The sequence below is a fragment of the Mercenaria mercenaria genome, chromosome 14, assembly GCF_021730395.1.
Source record: "Mercenaria mercenaria strain notata chromosome 14, MADL_Memer_1, whole genome shotgun sequence".
NCBI classification, from domain to species: Eukaryota; Metazoa; Mollusca; class Bivalvia; order Venerida; family Veneridae; genus Mercenaria; species Mercenaria mercenaria.
Genome location: NC_069374.1, coordinates 41791211 through 41810708, shown reverse-complemented (window position 1 = coordinate 41810708; position 19498 = coordinate 41791211).

Here is a 19498-nt window from a genome sequence, read left to right as displayed (position 1 = left end):
CAGATTTTATTAGGTGGTTATGAATTTGATTTTCTTTCATTCCGTATATGAAAAGTGATGGTTACCACTTAGTTAAAATATACAACTTATGGTGAATGGGATGTACCACTTAAAAGAATTCAAATGTGTGGGTGTCCGTCCGTCTGTCACACTTTTGTCCGAAGCAGAACTTGAAAAGTATTAACGGCATTTGATTGAAACTTCACATATTGAGATGAAATGCAGTGTCAAAGAACCATAACTCTATCTTACCTAGTTTTTTTTAATTATCTCCCCTTTTTATACAAAATAATGCTTGTCCGGAGCACAACTTCAAACAATGATAGAGGCCATTAAGAGGCAGTGCAGTGTCAAAGAACCCTAATTCTAGCTTACCTAGTTTTTGAATTATCTCCCTTTATTACTCAAATTAATGCTTGTCGATAGCATAATTTGGAAAGTATTAAAGGCATTTGATTGAAACGTCCATTGAGAGGAAGAGCAGTTTCAAAGAACCCTAACTATACCTTACCTAGTTTTGAATTATCTCCCCTTTTTATACAATATAATGCTTGTCCGGAGCATAACTTGAAAAGTATTAAAGGCAATAGATTGAAACTTCATATAATGATAAAGGCAATTGAGAGAAAGTGCAGCGTCAAAGAACCATAACTCCACCTTACCTAGGTTTTGAATTATCTCCCTTTATTATACAAAATAATGCTTGTCCGGGGCATAAGTTGCAAAATATTAAAGGCATTTGATTGAAATTTCACATAAGCCTAGATACCATTCAGAGGAAGTGCAGTGTCAAAGAACCATAAGTCTACTTTCTCAGTTTTTAATTATCTCCCTTTATCGTTCTAACTAATGCTTATCTGGAATATAACTCGAAAACTATTAAAGACATTTAATTGAAACTTCACAGAATGATCAAAGCTATTGAGTGGAAGTGTAATGTCAAGCACATGCTTCAGGGAGCATCATTCGGTTTTACCGATTCCTTGTTATTAACTGTTGGAAGGTTTACTATTAACCCCCAAAACTATAGAGATCATCTACTCAATTAGTTCAATCATCCTATGAAGTTTGAATACTCTGGGTCATATGGATCTCTAGTTATTTACTGGGCGGAAGCGAAGTGTGACAGACGGACTGATGGACGGACAGGGTAAAAACAATATGTCTTCCCCTAAATATATGGTGAAACCAGTACTCCTTCTGGATATAGCTAAAATCGTGATATAACAGAAGATTTTTATTTAAGAAATAATAAATATGTGCCTATATTTTATCAGTTAATAAAATATGGGCAAGAGTTCGGATGCGTAATACATAAATCACGAGTGCGTATTTTATTTCTTTATTTTTTTTTATTTATTATTTCGATTCTAACCATGCAAATTCTTCGCATTTTACAGCACTACATTTTAGCTCGATATGTCATTTGGCTGGCCCTATGCTATTACAAAAACCTCCACGCGAAAGGAAAGCGTTGCATAAAACGGAATTTTCCGATATTCAGTAAATTTTAATTAAAGGATTAAGTAGTTACTGCTGTGAAAATGTTATTTTCAATAACATCTTAGGTCAGATATAGAAATCAGAAGTAAATACTTCATTCAAAGTTTATATATGCAGTTTATATAGGCACTGAAACATACACGCCAGAACATAGCGGCGGCATATTAACACGTAAACACTTGAGACTGGAAGATTGGAACATGAATTACAATTTATTTACTGTCAAAGCAGAATCTAATTGACATTAATTTTGTGGTGCCTACAACGCAGAAATTGTAAACTACACCAAAGAAGTATAAAATTTTATTTTTATAGCTCTTTGACTACACACACAGCAGACATAGATGCACTGGTGTTGAAGTTGAAACTTACCGGGCTGAAACATTTTCTTACGGTAAAAATATAAACAAATAAATTCATCAGTTAGAAACTGTTTGTTTCAGAAAATTTGGTGTACTTTTTATTACTACTACATAGCACTGAAAAAGTCGAGTATTTAGTCGGCATATAACGGAAGCAGAGTAGAATCTCACAGTCATTTTACAAACGTAGGGTGGAATGGAAGAGCTATATTTTATCGGGCATGTTCTAAAATCAGGCCCGGCCTGGCCGGTCCAGGCCATAGATTTCAATTTACACTTCTACCCAATAGCTTTGATCATTCTGTGAAGTTATTAAACAATCAGATCCGTGCCGATTATCATTATACCTTGTTAAATAACAAAATAAATCGGTGCATATTATAATGCCTAATTTATTTATTTTTTTTGCTGAATTTCAAATAGAATTCATTTAAGGGATAGATTCATTCATTAATCTAGCTGTTATCAACAGTTTATTTGACAACAAACTAATCGGCACGGAACAGTGTATTCATTTGGAGTTCCTCGGTTATTTAGGTTTTGAAAGAGAATGTAAACAATCGGGTGAACGCTGGTATCTGTAAACCATGTTTTAAGCAGACTGGTTAAGACTTATTTGTTATTTCATTTTTAAACAAAATTTAAGATATAAATAACCCTAAGTCACTAGAAAAAGGAGGTCCGTACCCCTAGAAAACCCCTAACAGGCTTGTCTAGGGGTACGGGTCCGTACCTCTAGAATCAGATTCTAGAGGTACGGATCCGTACCCCTAGACACTTCCTTTATGGATTTAATAAATTGGGCATACTTTGATGAAACCATTTCAAACGTTCAACCAAAATCGAACGATTACAACGTACATCTTTTAAATTTACTCATTTACGGCGTCAATCTGGGTTTTTTTTTTAAAAAGTAAAAAAAAAAAAACAACAACACTAAATTGTCTGAATTTACGAACTAGCGAAATACATCATGGAAAATGACAACAACAAGAATGTACAGAATAAGGGCATTGTCGTGTTTATCAAAAATATTATCCCATATTCGTTGAAATTTAACCATTTCCTTTGACCATGACTGTATTGTTATACTGAAATTCGCCTGTAACCTAAAACACTTTTATGTGTATCTCTGTGACACTTTTGAAATTGGTTGTGAATAAAATCATAGTTATGCGTAAATCCGTAATTTAGAAGTTTTTACGCGTTACTTACTAATTGTATACGTAATTTCGAAAACTTCAGTATTTTTAAGATAAAAGCAAAGTAGCAATGGTTGTGTGAGCTATTTTGTTCAGAATAAATGCAATGACCTATTATTAAAAAGTTTTACAACATTGCTACGATGAAATTAAAACGACTTTCTCCATTGCATGTAACAAAAATAAATTTCGACGAATATAGAAATGTTTCACCAATCATTATTACAATGCTACGAGTTGACCAGAATATACGCTGTCTATATTTCAAAGCGGGCGGGAATTTTGCTACTCCTGGGCAGACAGACAGGAAAGCCATATTTTAATGTTTCGTTAAAATTATAAAATTAATCAACTATCTTCACACTGGCCATAGCTTTCGCAGAAGCGGTGGTTCCAACGCAGCGGCGGTGGAGGATTCGTCGCAGAAGCGGTGGAGAAATATGGCCGACTGACTACATTTATGTTGTCGTCAGTAAGTTTTCTAATGTTTTTCACGTTTGACTGAAAACAGCCAGTGAGACAGAAGCCGACATGTGTACTCTTCCAGCCATAAACACTTGTTCAGTGCAATTCTTTGTCATTAATGTAAACACTTCTGTACAGTTTGACGAGGGACTGCCGTTTTTGTAGAATTCCCATCAAAAATGGTAAAATCTTGTACAAAACGACCCCTGAGCACGTAAGTATGGCACTGTCAAACAAAAACTATTTCTCCGTAATCGGTGAATTTTCATTGCAGGCATACAAAATAATCAACCAAGAATGATTCCAACGCAGTGTGCGGTGGGTACAATTGCAACGCATTACGGTGTATCTTGTTTCTTTAAGTTCGTTAAGGACTTAACTTAACTATACAGCACTTTTCCCGGGATTTTGATTGGGTTAGGGCCATGAAATACTTTGACATTAGACAACAACAGAAACTGAAAGTTTAGAATAAATAAATTATTGATTTGCACATCCGTAAATACAAAATAACAAGTGACAATATTGATTGTTTGATTAAATGCTGACCACATGCGAGTTCTGCATCGTATGATATACCAACTTGACTAAGGTACAATACAATGACTAGTACGTATTTATTTATTTATTTGGGTTTTACGGCGCACCAACACAGTGTTGGTTATATGGCGCCAAGCAGGACTACAAATTTTGGTTTCACATCTCATTTACATCGAAATAAAAACATGAGGTATGGAATCAAAATTTGCATATCTGCTGGAATCACTGAGTTACAGCAAAACCAAGTGTTAAGACCCTATTAGTCGCCTCTTACGATCATGCAAGGGTAAGGCAGTGGTTCCAATTCTTTTCATACAAAGATCGTCCCAGAACCACATGGGGCATACCATTACAAAATGCCATTGAGCAGCTGCGTTATAGGAGTTAAGACTTTTTACAAGTAGGCTGATTTACCTCTTCTTCTACAAAATCCTTTTATTTTCAGACGTTTACCACAGGATCTCAAAGTGTCAAGGAAAATGTTTAGATTTTTTACGTAGTGACAAGATGAGATTATGTGATCGCCTTTCGTCCGTCGTCTGTCCGTCCACAATATCTTGTGAACACGATAGAGACCACATTTTGCAATAGATTTTAATCCCTGAAAGAGCTAAAATGTTTACCCTATGAACATGATAGAAGTGACATTTTACTTTCGACTTTAACCACACTTACACACAGATTAAGTCACAATAAGATCTCTGTTCCTTTATAAAACCAGCTCGATTCCATCATATGTTCAAGAGATACTACCCCTGAAAGGGAAAACTTTTCTATTCTGGCCCTTTCAGCCATATGAGGTTTCATTTATGCGGTGATTTGATACACACTTGCATGGAATGTTTATCTTAATAATCTTTAGGTCAAGTTCGAAACTAAGTCAGGTGGGGTCAAAAGCTAGCTCACCAGGTCAAATCAAAGGAAAAGCTTGTTACCACCCTAGAGGCCACATTCATGGCCTTATCTTCAGTAATGTTTATCTTGAGGCTAAGTTTAACATTTAAAAATAAACGGAGAAATAGAGTACAAACAACTAATAACAGACAGGCAAAAAGATTTGATACAACAAATAAAAGACAAAAACTTCATTCTCCTCTGAAAACTGTCACAACGCCAATCAAACATAAGAGACCTTTAACTCCATGTTCTAGTGCCAAGAGGACGACAAAGAAACAACTCATTTCAGTTATTCTTATTATAACAACTGAAGAGAAATTACAGCTGGGAACATCCATAAATATGTTTAAAATGTTGAAAAATACTATAACAAGAGGGCCATGAAGGCCCTGTATCGCTCACCTGACCTAGGAATCATCAAGACTAACATTCTGACCAAATTTCATTAAGATATGGTCATAAATGTGGCCTCTACAGTGTTAACTAGCTTTTTCTTTGATTTGACCTGGTGACCTAGTTTTGACCTTACATGACCCAGATTCAAACTGGACCATGAGATCATCAAGATTAAAATTCTGACCAAGTTTCATGAAGATACAGTCATAAATGTGGCCTCTACAGTGTTAACAAGCTTTTCCTTTGATTTGACCTGGTGACCTAGTTTTTGACCCCAGATGACCCAATATCAAACTCCTCCGAGATTTTATTGAGGTTAACATTCTGACCAAGTTTCATTAAGATTTGGCCAAAAGTGTGACCTCTAGAGTGTTAACTAGCTTTTCCTTTGATTTGACCCGATGACCTAGCTTTTGACCCCATAAGACCCAGATTCGAACTTGACCTAAAGATCATCAAGATTAACATTCTGACCAAGTTTCATGAAGATACAGTCATAAATGTGGCCTTTAGAGTGTTAACAAGCTTTTCCTTTGATTTGACCTAGTGACCTAGTTTTTGACCCCATCTGATCCAGATTTGAAACAGACCTATATATCATCAAGATTAACATTCTGGCCAAGTTTCATTATGATATGGTCATAAACGTGGCCTTTAGAGTGTTAACAAGCTTTTCCTTTGATTTGACCTAGTGACCTAGTTTTTGACCCCATCTGGTCCAGATTTGAAACTGACCTATATATCATCAAGATTAACATTCTGGCCAAGTTTCATTATGATATGGTCATAAATGTGGCCTCTACAGTTTTAACAAGCTTTTTCTTTGATTTGACCTGGTGACCTAGTTTTTGAACCCAGATGACCCAATATCAAGCTTGTTCAAGATTTTATTGAGGGTAACATTCTGACCAAGTTTCATTAAGATTGGGCCAAAATTTTGACCTCTAGAGTGTTAACAAGCTTTTCCTTTGATTTAACCTGGTGACCTAGTTTTTGACCCGGATGACCCAGTATCGAACTCGTCCAAGATTTTATTGAGGGTAACATTCTGACCAAGTTTCATGAAGACTGGGCCAAAATTGTGACCTCTAGAGTGTTAACAAGCTTTTCGTTTGATTTGACATGGTGACCTAGTTTTTGACCCCAGATGATCCAATAGCGAACTCATGCAAGACTTTATTGAGGGTAACATTCTGACAAAGTTTCATTAAGATTGGGCCAAAATTGTGACCTCTAGAGTGTTAACAGTCAAATTGTTGACGACGACGACAGATGACGGACACAGGGCGATCACAAAAGCTCACCTTGAGCTAAAAATGACAAATTGTTGCAGCATGTGCAGTGTGTTGGAGAATACTCTGCCGTTCCCACCCCAGTGCGTCACCGACTTCGATATTTTGTGGCCAAAACAAATTAGGCGTAAAAAAAAATTTGTTTGTTTCCGGTATCCCGACCTACCCTAAATTTTTGGCCCGACCCTAAATGTTTTTATGGCCTTGGAGAATATTTTTTTCAACTTTTTGACAAAATGTTGCCAAACCGCACTTTTTATGCTTTAAACATGGTCAGTGATTTTAGAAATCAACTTCCTGATGCTCTAAAGGCATAACCCCCTTATTTGTATTCATTTTTTGACACAAAAATAATTTCCGAAAAGTCTCCCTTAATAAAAAAAAAATCCAAAAAAAAAAATAATTTCCGACCTACCTACCCTAATTTATTTGAGCATGTTACCGGAAACAAAGATTTTTTTTAGACCTTAGGACTAGCGGAAACCCTGTCAGTTTGTACATTAGATAAGTTGGTCTGTTATATGATATTGTCAGTTGATATTTTGTATATGGAAAAAGAAGATGGAGAAAACTTTCATGCGTTCATAATTATGAATACTCATAACTGAGGTGTATTTGGTACGAAAGAACTTGGCGTTATTATTTGGCAGTAGATTTAGTAACATAATTATGGTTCAAAATAATATTAAGCTTTTTGTGTATGTATTCAACAGAACGGAAGTGCTAATCAATAGTATATTATTACTAAACATTCAGTTTCTATTGCTGTCTAATGTCAAAGTGATTTTATGGACCTACCCCAATCAAAATCCCGGGAAAATGCTGTTTTCTTAGGTTAAAAGTCTATAACGAACATTAAAGAAACAAGATACACCGTAACGCGTTGCAATTGTACCCACCGCACACTTCGTTGGAATCAGTTTTGGTCGATTATTTTGTATGCCTGTAATCACGGTGAGGATGCGTACACCGGATATTGCCATTAAGTGATAAGGTATTTTCCGAAAACGTGATTATTTTTCGTCAACAAGGTAAGTAAAACCCCGATTTATTATTGTATTATACTACTACAGAAGAAAAGTGCATTATTTTTCATAACTAGATACTGTGTATATGCTCTCACAAGCGTAAAATGAGTCAGTCTTAAGTAGAAATGCTAAAATTTGTGATAAAACGACTAGTTTATCATTTGATAAATGCATGCCGTAAACACATTTGTCCCGATACCATACCTATTTGCATTGTGGGGAAAATCTGAATCGTACGATTTATTTAGTTACATACAAAGAAAAAATGTGCAAAATTTCAGCTTTGTAAATATTCAAATCACGGAGAAATCGGTGATAAATTAGCGACGATGATGTACTGTGTATTGATTTTTCAAAGTTATATTTGTACTGTGTATTGCAGTTTGGTGTACTGAGTATTGATATTGAAAAAACATGCATATTTTCAGCATTTATGGTCATTAGATAGACAAGACATGTAATTCAATTGGCCCAAATGATGGAATGTCTTTTTCTGTTTGCAGATGACATTAGACTTCACAGCGAAAATCACAAGCACAAGTTTAAACACTGATATTAATACTTACAATTACAGCGGCATGCAAATAGTCACTCCGAAAAACTGTCTAAAGACTAGCCATTGCCGAGTAAAGACCCAGCCTCAAGTTCAGCCGTGAAGTTTTATAATAATGTAACACAGGATCTGATAACGATAAGTGTGGAAAAGGTCTCCCCTTATAAGAAGAGCAAACATGAAAGTATGTTATCCTTTTGCCTTCGTACTACAAAGAGATATAAACCTTGATCAATAGACGACTTTAATCGATTATGGTGTCAATAGTTCAAAGGTCAAGGTCGTAAAGGCTTTGATCTTTTAAAGTGGTTTCTCCTCAATAACCTTAGACTCATTTAACGTAGAACCTTCGAACTAGCTTCACTTTTCTTGAAATAACCCTATAGTCAACGCTATTTTTATTGCTTTAAATGCATTGTTCTGAAAGGTAATTAGCTCACCGCTTGCTTTATACGAAACAAAATGGGTGTCATATGCACTGAACAATTTGTTTAAAAAGTAGGAGAAAACAGTGCCATGTGTTATTCTTGAAATATATTTTGCACACTATTTGCAAGATATATGTCATTTCTATGCAAACAGTTCGTTATCGCCTTTATGTGATCAACTTCCCTGTTGACCAAAATACATGTAGTATATTTATTGTCAAGGTCAACTTCGAACTATAACAAGCGATCGGGAACTGACTTGAATTTTTTCATGTATTGAAACTGTTGAATGTAAAATAATTATGATCTTTGGTTTAAACATATTTATTCCCAACAATATACATAATAACTATATTTATATACTAACATTACAAGTACAGTTGGTGGAAAGGATTAAAACGAAAGACAAATCTTATAGAGTTCTTCTACTATCTTATTATAATCTTTGCTATTTTATGAATTTGTGTTTACGTTTCGAGTTTGTTTAATAAATATTTCAATGTACATGACTATTTGTTCTTTATCAAAGTAAAACATGGCTTTTACAATATCGCTTGTCAAATAATGTTTGGTAAAATAAATCTGTCACAACAGAACCTGTTTCAGTATCAATGCCAAGTCTTATGTGGAAGTAATGTACACTCATCACATTTATGCAGTAACTAGCTGCTTCTTTTAATATCAGTAAGTATTCGTCCGTCTTGCTTTTCTCTTTCCTCTTAATTTAGCGTCAGAAATGCGGTCTCTGTTATTCACGCAGTTGTATAACTGTAAAATCATTGGACGAGTTATAACCCTCCTCTTCGAAACAACTTGCAGTCTTCATTATACCTCATATTAACCAAGTTGTCGATGAGAACATTTTGCGACGTCAAGAAATATAGGAAACGCTAAAATTAGTTAAAGAAAACGTTTCTTGGCAAACAAACTGGTTAAAGGCTAGTTATTCATCCTTCTATTTTATCACATTCTTTCATAGACTGTATATCAATACTCTCCGAAAACCTTGTCTGTCCATGGAATTGCACTCTGTGTAACATTGAAAGTTTTTGTACTGGTAGCATTGTGTAAATGTTGAGTTCTGCTAAATGGCGTAGTAGGTAGCATACATTTCCACTGCCGTCAATGAACAGGCTCCTCACCATTTGCCCAAATCAAAGGTTTCTATCTGTTGCAAATTGGTCCCTTTTGTAAGCGGGTTCCTTTTTGAAACATGTATGTCAATATTTTCTGAATCAACAGTATATTTTCTGTTTTTTCTTTTCTCTGCACATGTCTGGTGCTATCTTGTAATTTACTTTTTTTGCGGTTTTTGGTCGTTAGCGTACAAAAATATTCTCGTCATTTGTGTGGTGTTCAACAAAATGACATACAATGGCCTTAAATTCGTTCGTCAAGCCAGCCATAAACACAAATAAACAAGTTGAATCTGCAACGAAAAAAAATCACAATGTAGTATTTATTAGTAGGACCGGGCTTTCTGCAAGACATTGAGAGTAAGACTTAGTGGCATTCCAATGCAAAATTTTAAAAGATACCTTTAACTGTTTTTGAGATAATTCATGTTATATTAACTTCGACAATGCTCAGTGATAGAATAGAATATATATATCTACATTTACAACTGGTAAACATAACAAAAAATATTGCCCACTGTTGCACTATGGTGACTGTGAGTTACGGTCTGAGCTTATTACACGAATTACAATAGTGTAAACGCTATAAATATCAATGTAAAAACATCACGCATCTGCAGGGCTAAGAAAGTACTGTTTTGTACTTTGAAAAGGAAATGAGTATGTACATTTTGTAAGATTAATTCTATAGAACTCAGTGATAATGTAAACAATACACAGTACAGTAAAATGTGATACAGGTCAATACACAGTACATATATTTGCAATACACAGTACACCATCGACGCTCATTTATCATCGATTTCTCCGTCATTTGAACATTTACAAAATTGAAATTTTGCACATGTTTTCTTTGTATGTAACTAAATAAATCATACGATTCAGAATTTTTATCACAAGACAATAAGTGACGATATCGGGAGAAATGTGTCCCCGACCTGCATTTATCAGATGATAAAGTTGCCATTTTATCACAAATTTTAGCATTTCTACTTAAGATTGACTCATTTTACGCTTGTGAGAGCATATACACAGTATCTAGTTATTAAAAATAATACTCTTTTCTTTTATAGTAGTATAATACAATAGTAAAAACAGTTAAAGGTATCTTTTAAAATTTTGCATTGGAATGCCACTAAGTCTTACTCTCAATATCTTGCAGAAAGCCCGGTCCTACTAATAAATACTACATTGTGATTTTTTTTTCGTTGCAGATTCAACTTGTTTATTTGTGTTTATGGCTGGCTTGACGAACGAATTTAAGGCCATTGTATGTCATTTTGTTGAACACCACACAAATGACGAGAATATTTTTGTACGCTAACGACCAAAAACCGCAAAAAAGTAAATTACAAGATAGCACCAGACATGTGCTGAGAAAAGAAAAAACAGAAAATATACTGTTGATTCAGAAAATATTGACATACATGTTTCAAAAAGGAACCCGCTTACAAAAGGGACCAATTTGCAACAGATAGAAACCTTTGATTTGGGCAAATGGTGAGGAGCCTGTTCATTGACGGCAGTGGAAATGTATGCTACCTACTACGCCATTTAGCAGAACTCAACATTTACACAATGCTACCAGTACAAAAACTTTCAATGTTACACAGAGTGCAATTCCATGTACAGACAAGGTTTTCGGAGAGTATTGATATACAGTCTATGAAAGAATGTGATAAAACAGAAGGCTGAATAACTAGCCTTTAACCAGTTTGTTTGCCAAGAAACGTTTTCTTTAACTAATTTTAGCGTTTCCTATATTTCTTGACGTCGCAAAATGTTCTCATCGACAACTTGGTTAATATGAGATATAATGAAGACTGCAAGTTGTTTCGAAGAGGAGGGTTATAACTCGTCCAATGATTTTACAGTTATACAACTGCGTGAATAACAGAGACCGCATTTCTGACGCTAAATTAAGAGGAAAGAGAAAAGCAAGACGGACGAATACTTATTGACATTAAAAGAAGCAGCTAGTTACTGCATAAATGGGATGAGTGTACATTACTTCCACATAAGACTTGGCATTGATACTGAAATAGGTTCTGTTGTGACAGATTTATTTTACCAAACATTATTTGACAAGCAATATTGTAAAAGCCATGTTTTACTTTGATAAAGAACAAATAGTCATGTACATTGAAATATTTATTAAACAAACTCGAAACGTAAACACAAATTCATAAAATAGCAAAGATTATAATAAGATAGTAGACGAACTCTATAAGATTTGTCTTTCGTTTTAATCCTTTCCACCAACTGTACTTGTAATGTTAGTATATAAATATAGTTATGTATATTGTTGGGAATAAATATGTTTAAACCAAAGATCATAATTATTTTACATTCAACAGTTTCAATACATGAAAAAATTCAAGTCAGTTCCCGATCGCTTGTTATAGTTCGAAGTTGACCTTGACAATAAATATACTACATGTATTTTGGTCAACAGGGAAGTTGATCACATAAAGGTGATAACGAACTGTTTGCATAGAAATGACATATATCTTGCAAATAGTGTGCAAAATATATTTCAAGAATAACACATGGCACTGTTTTCTCCTACTTTTTAAACAAATTGTTCAGTGCATATGACACCCATTTTGTTTCGTATAAAGCAAGCGGTGAGCTAATTACCTTTCAGCACAATGCATTTAAAGCAATAAAAATAGCGTTGACTATAGGGTTATTTTAAGAAAAGTGAAGCTAGTTCGAAGGTTCTACGTTAAATGAGTCTAAGGTTATTGAGGAGAAACCACTTTAAAAGATCAAAGCCTTTACGACCTTGACCTTTGAACTATTGACGCCATAATCGATTAAAGTCGTCTATTGATCAAGGTTTATATCTCTTTGTAGTACGAAGGCAAAAGGATAACATACTTTCATGTTTGCTCTTCTTATAAGGGGAGACCTTTTCCACACTTATCGTCATCAAATCCTGTGTTACATTATTATAAAACTTCACGGCTGAACTTGAGGCTGGGTCTTTACTCGGCAATGGCTAGTCTTTAGACAGTTTTTCGGAGTGACTATTTGCATGCCGCTGTAATTGTAAGTATTAATATCAGTGTTTAAACTTGTGCTTGTGATTTTCGCTGTGAAGTCTAATGTCATCTGCAAACAGAAAAAGACATTCCATCATTTGGGCCAATTGAATTACATGTCTTGTCTATCTAATGACCATAAATGCTGAAAATATGCATGTTTTTTCAATATCAATACTCAGTACACCAAACTGCAATACACAGTACAAATATAACTTTGAAAAATCAATACACAGTACACCATCGTCGCTAATTTATCACCGATTTCTCCGTGATTTGAATATTTACAAAGCTGAAATTTTGCACATTTTTTCTTTGTATGTAACTAAATAAATCGTACGATTCAGATTTTCCCCACAATGCAAATAGGTATGGTATCGGGACAAATGTGTTTACGGCATGCATTTATCAAATGATAAACTAGTCGTTTTATCACAAATTTTAGCATTTCTACTTAAGAATGACTCATTTTACGCTTGTGAGAGCATATACACAGTATCTAGTTATGAAAAATAATGCTCTTTTCTTCTGTAGTAGTATAATACAATAATAAATCGGGGTTTTACTTACCTTGTTGACGAAAAATAATCACGTTTTCGGAAAATACCTTATCACTTAATGGCAATATCCGGTGTACGCATCCTCACCGTGACTATAGGCCGGTCAATAGAACAAACTATGGACCAACGATTTTAAAAAGGACTCAAGTAATATTCCTTTTGTTCAGCGATCTCTGTTGCTTTTTTTAAAGCCTATTTTGTGCGTTTTCCTTTCAAAATTGTCAATAAATGTTCTATCATAGATTTAAGATATTTTTTTCGTGTATAAGTAGATAAATTTAGGCAGACCTGTATGAATGAAACTCGAAAGCCTTGTAAAGTAAACAACGTTTAGACTAGTATTAGACATTTGCGAATTAATCCGATGCCGAATCCGAATCAGACTTTGGGTATACTGTAGGGACTTTCTCAAAACATTTAGTGATTCAAATGATAAAAATGGTTGTTGACTAACATTTTAACGTTGAGCTGGTTTTTTTTCTGATTAACTATATATTTTTGTCTCCCCGAAGGGCGAGCATATAGTTGTTGCTTTGTCCGTCCTTCCGTCAGTCCGTCACACTTTTGTCCGGAGTATAACTTGGAAAGTATTAATCGCGTTTGATTGAAACTTCACATAATCATTTTTGTGGAAGGGTTACCAAGGGCTATTAACGTAGAAATGGTAAAGAGCGTTATAGGAGCTCACGGAAACTTTGTCAGATTTTTTGGTGCGAGCGTAGCAAGAAAAAATGCATATTTTATATATTTCACCCAGAACAGACAATAAATTACTTATGCGAGCGTAGCGAGCGAGATAAAATGCACATTTATATTTTTCACACAGAACAAAAGTCAAATTACCTGTGCTCCGGCGATTTTTTTTGGGGGGGAGGGGGGGGGGGGGGGGTCAAAGAAGATCTCAGAAGTTTACCCTGTTGCTGTTTGAGGAAACCCAGCTCCACGCCCTGGCAATCACATTCTTTAGACTCACAAAAGGAACGTTTCCATGGAAACATATTTAAATCAGCTTAGCGGTCTTGTAAAAGGCGATTCTCAAAAAATCCGTTATGGTTATAAATTATATGGGTACCATTTTTTCCCCTAAAGGCCATGTTTAACATAGCCAATGATCTGACGGCCACCCAATAAAAATGTATACACAACAGCCATATATAATAAGAAAATCTGAAAGATTCGAATATTCTATACAAGTAACTTGCGGTCAGGACTTAATGAAATTTGGTTGAAGGTAACATTGCTTTTAAGTAGTGTTGAAAAGGGAGTCAGTAAGGAGAATAATTCTTTATTTCGTTTGCCATCTCAACTCTGCATGGATGACCCAATATTTCATGTATCGAAAGAGCACCTTCAACATGTACAAGAATTTCTTCTGTTATGTCTTTGATTAAGGAAAAGATGCTCATAACAATAAGTACGGGGGCTGATGACGGATGTACGATGGACATCTCATGATCATAGATACACCACCAGTATGGCATGATAGGTGAACTTAATATGTCCAGAATTATCTGTGAAAGAAATAAGAAAGTAACTATAACACGTTTTCGTGTTTTGCAAAATTCTTCATTGAACCTATTTAGAAAATTAATTTTTATCTATATAATGACGTAAAGAAACATCTTTTATTTGCCCCACAGAACTACAAAGGTATCCGAATAATATGCATGCTTTATTTAAAACTTAACAATGAACTCACTTAATAACGAACGGTATGATGCCAGAAATAGAAAAAAAGATGTCTACTGTCCGTCCTTTTTGTTTCCACGGATAATAGGTCATAGCGTCTGAGACATGTGGCTTTTTCTTAACACTTAACAGAATAGTGTTAACCAAATTTCATAATGACCAAACATTATGAGGCCTAGAAAAATTGTGTGCTTCTGGTTTCCCGACCTGCACAAATTAAAAAGTAACCTAAATGTTTTATGACCCTTGAGAATATTTAACATGCTTTGAACATGGTTAGTGATGTTAGAATTCAACTTACTGATGCTCTAACGGCACACGCTCTTATTTTTATTCATTTTATAACACAAAAATAATTTCCGAAAGGTCCAACTCAATTGAAAATTATCAAAAACACCAAAATTACCGATCTACCTGCCCAGTTTTGTGAGCATGTTACCGGAAAAAAACAAACAATTTTTTGTTAGCTCTAACTACTAAAAACAATAGATTCAAGTTAAAAAAACATCATATTAAATCGACCAACACTTTGCTAATATTTCTGATTGATTTAAATTATAGCACATAAATGTTTTGAGATTATCCCTCAAAAACAATATGAATATCGGATTACAATCTCGGATTCGGTATCGGATTAATTCGCAAATGTCTATTAAGAGTTAGGTCCATGTTTCAGAGAAAAAAGTTTGAACATCACCAAATCATAGAAAGAAAGCATTGTTTTACATGAAAATTAAACAGCATATAAAAGATGTATATTATTCTACAAAACCATTGTCAGTTTACTCATATATTTATTGAATTCTGGATAGGGACTGCATGAAGGTGCCACACTTCTGGACAGTTCAGCACCTTTAAAAACTCACCATTTTTAAAAAGCTGTTACATGTCTTCGTTTTGATGCATTTACAACAATGTACCAGTTTTTAAACTTAACATAACTATGTAAAACATCGTTTTTTTCAATTGTTTACAGTTATTTCTTTACAAATAGCATTCTTTTATAAAGGGGGACAACTCCTTTAGATATTTTTAGGACTAGTATCCAATTCTATGGGACATAACAGATAAACAGGTATTGGACAGATAAGTTTTTTGTCAAGATGTTGTTCGTTTACTAATAATTTCTGTTGTTTTGTGATATACTGCTAAACCTTAAGCAGAAATTATGGACGGTTGGTTTGTAAATCAAAAGACAGTCATGAAGTATTCATATTTATGCATTCAAAATGGCAAAACAATGACAAAAAGGAAAAGTAAGCATGGAACAGAAAATGTAAATTGTAAATATCAACGCATAGAGATTTATATGGTATCAAGAAGCAAATCTGTTCCTGAAAATAATGCCGAGCTACAATAGTGATTCCGTCAAAAATGAAAAGTGTCTATCAAAACATGAATTACTTCAATTGTTTCAATCCATGTTGTCCTGATCAGTAATAAATCCGAAAGATCCATTCAAAATGAAAAGAAGAATATTAGAAACTGTAAGAAGAATATTTTTTTTTGGTAGCGACAATCCAAGTAGCTTTGATATTTTTGTGGAAAAAATAACAAACTCTGCAGGTCTTACAATTGTTATATTCTACTGGTGGCAATAAAATGTAGTATAAACACTGAACAGTTATACAAAGTATCTTGAATAGAAAGCTATACCAGTCCACTTGACACGACTCCTACTAATAATGTTTTAGTTGAGATGTATTTTTTTTTGTCTTGGGAAATAGTTCAGCGCAAACACTGTTTTTGCATAGATCATATTTCTTTGAAGGGGCCACATGAACTAATTTTACATGCCTTGACAGGCAGAGTTTGCTTCGAAACTCTTTACCGCAATGGTCTCATTTAATTTTCAGCTCCTGGCAGGTATAGCACACGTAAAAGAAAAGAAAAATCTGTAATCCCTTATAATAATAATAATAATCATAATAATGAATAAACGTGATATTTTCTTTCCACTACATAAAAGGAAAAACTTATTTAGCTGTTAAAGAGTAACATGTAAATAGAGCAACATTGGTATTTTCCTGTGTTCCGAAAATGTCGGTGCAACAGCTTCATTTCACTTAAAATAAACCATATTAAACCAGTCAATCATAATTCGAACCTACTTTACTTTTTAATGACTGGCTCGAGGCAGATAGGTGACACTTTCAATTAATGGCGCTAGTGTCATAAATAGATACCTTATACATTGTCAAGTGTGTTTGTTAGTTTGTTGTTTCTGTTTATTCTTATTTGTGTGTGAAGATTCGTTTTTTAAATTTTATTACTTAGGTAAAATTACTTTTGACAAGTTAGATCTAATTCATTAAATTTTCATTTATAAAAAAATCCATTGAATGTAATAAAAGAACGTCATAGACTCACATTTACTTATAATATCTGAAAATGAAATATTCAGTTTTGTAAGCACTTTTCACCTGCTTTCTATTAAGATTATAGTGTTATGTTTTATATATGCTAAAACATGTTTCATGTACATTATGCTACTTAAAAAATGCTACCTGTTTTGATTCGCCCAACATATATGATTTTGTGTATTCATATTTTTTTATGTCTTAGTTTCTTTAATGCAAAATAAAGATCATATTTTCATTTACTGATTATATCTCATGCAAAATAAAAGAATAAAATCTATCGTTTGGTGTCTTCTTTTTTTTCCATTCTGTATTGTATATTATGTTAAACCGAATTAAACAATGTTGTTACACTGTATGTAACCTGGTAGAAATAAATTTTTAAAGAAGATTGTATTTGTTGTTGTTGTACTGGTACTTAAAATTGGTATAAATTTTATATTGTTATCCCACGTTTTTACCGTATCTATAATCCTGGTATTTATGATCGGCACCTCCTGTAGATTTGATAAGCGGAAATAGCCGAAGCATAACAATCTGCCTCACTCGCTAAAAATATCCGATATTGATCTGTATTGATTTAGACGGTGGAAGGGAGACAACTGTGTATAGCGTTGATCTTAATAAAAAAGGGAAGATAATAGAATAGAGTTTTATCTAATTCTTCAGTATGTGTAGTTTAACGTGACTTGTGAGACTTAAACGGTGCCTGTACACCTTGCCGCAGATATTGCACGAGTGATTGAATGTCCCAGAAGGGCTGCTTTCATGATCTTTCAATTCTGACTTCTTTTCACGTACGTAATCACACACGGAACACTTACATTTGAAAGTTTTTGTTCTCCCTGTCATTGTGGTGCTTGAGGTCCACCTCTGTGGCAAATGATTTTCCACAATTAGTACACAAGTGTGATTTGTGCCCCAGGTGAACATGAATTAAGTGAAGTTTATGGGACGATTTAGACAAGAGAGCCAAGATGGCCCTAGGTTGCTCGCTCACCTGTGTAACACACCATAACAAGTGTAAACATGTTTTACCTAGTGACTACATGGAAACAAATATTCTGACCAATTTTCAGTAAGATTAGACCAAAGAACGTGGCATCCCGAGTGTAAACAAACATTTTCTTTAATTTGACCTAGTGACCTAGTTTTTGACCCCGCATGACCCAGATACGAACTTATCCAAGACTTGATGATAAACATTCTGCCCAAATTTTATTAAGATAGAATAAAAAATGTGCCCCCAGTAGGGTGTAAACAAGCTTATTCTTTGATTTGACCTGGTGACCTAGTTTTTTACCCCACATGACCCAGATAAATTTTTTTTATGATATTTCATCATGGAGGTAATATAGAGATGGAGTGCGGACGAAGGCACTTCAAAGGTACACTGTGCGGCACCGCGGCTTTGTTATCCTCTGATAAGTACCTGTCAATCAGTAGTAACTAGGTGTTAATCGCATATCATGTTGTTCCTTACGGAGTTTATCGAGTGAGACCCGATGAACAACCGGAATAGTCCGATAATGGGATCGGGATGTTCCGATATTTTCCGTTTAGTAACTACCTGACACTTCAAATACACATTCTGACGTGTTTTGGAAATATAGGATTGACATCTTGGCAATTAAAGTTGACGAAATACACGCATTTTCTTGTCATCCACGGTCATGCAATTATAACTGATTTACATCGAATTTGTTCTTTTTGGAAAGACTTTATTGTAAGTGTTACTTATGGCAAATAATGATTACGAAAGCTAAGGTTTTGAAGGGATGTTCTTTTCCAATGAATTAATTCAAGTAACAGGGATGTGGAGTAGTGATTCTGACAATGACTAGCCACATTGTCCACGTGAACACCCAAACGATAGAGAAATGATTAATTTCGAACATGTAAAATGCGAATTTGAATGGCGGCACTATTCCTGTGCCAATTTGAAAGCTGAAACTATACCGGAGAGTCCCTGGATATGTCCAGAATGTAAAGACAAGAAAGATATGAAAACGAAATTTCACTTTATAATAAATGACCTCC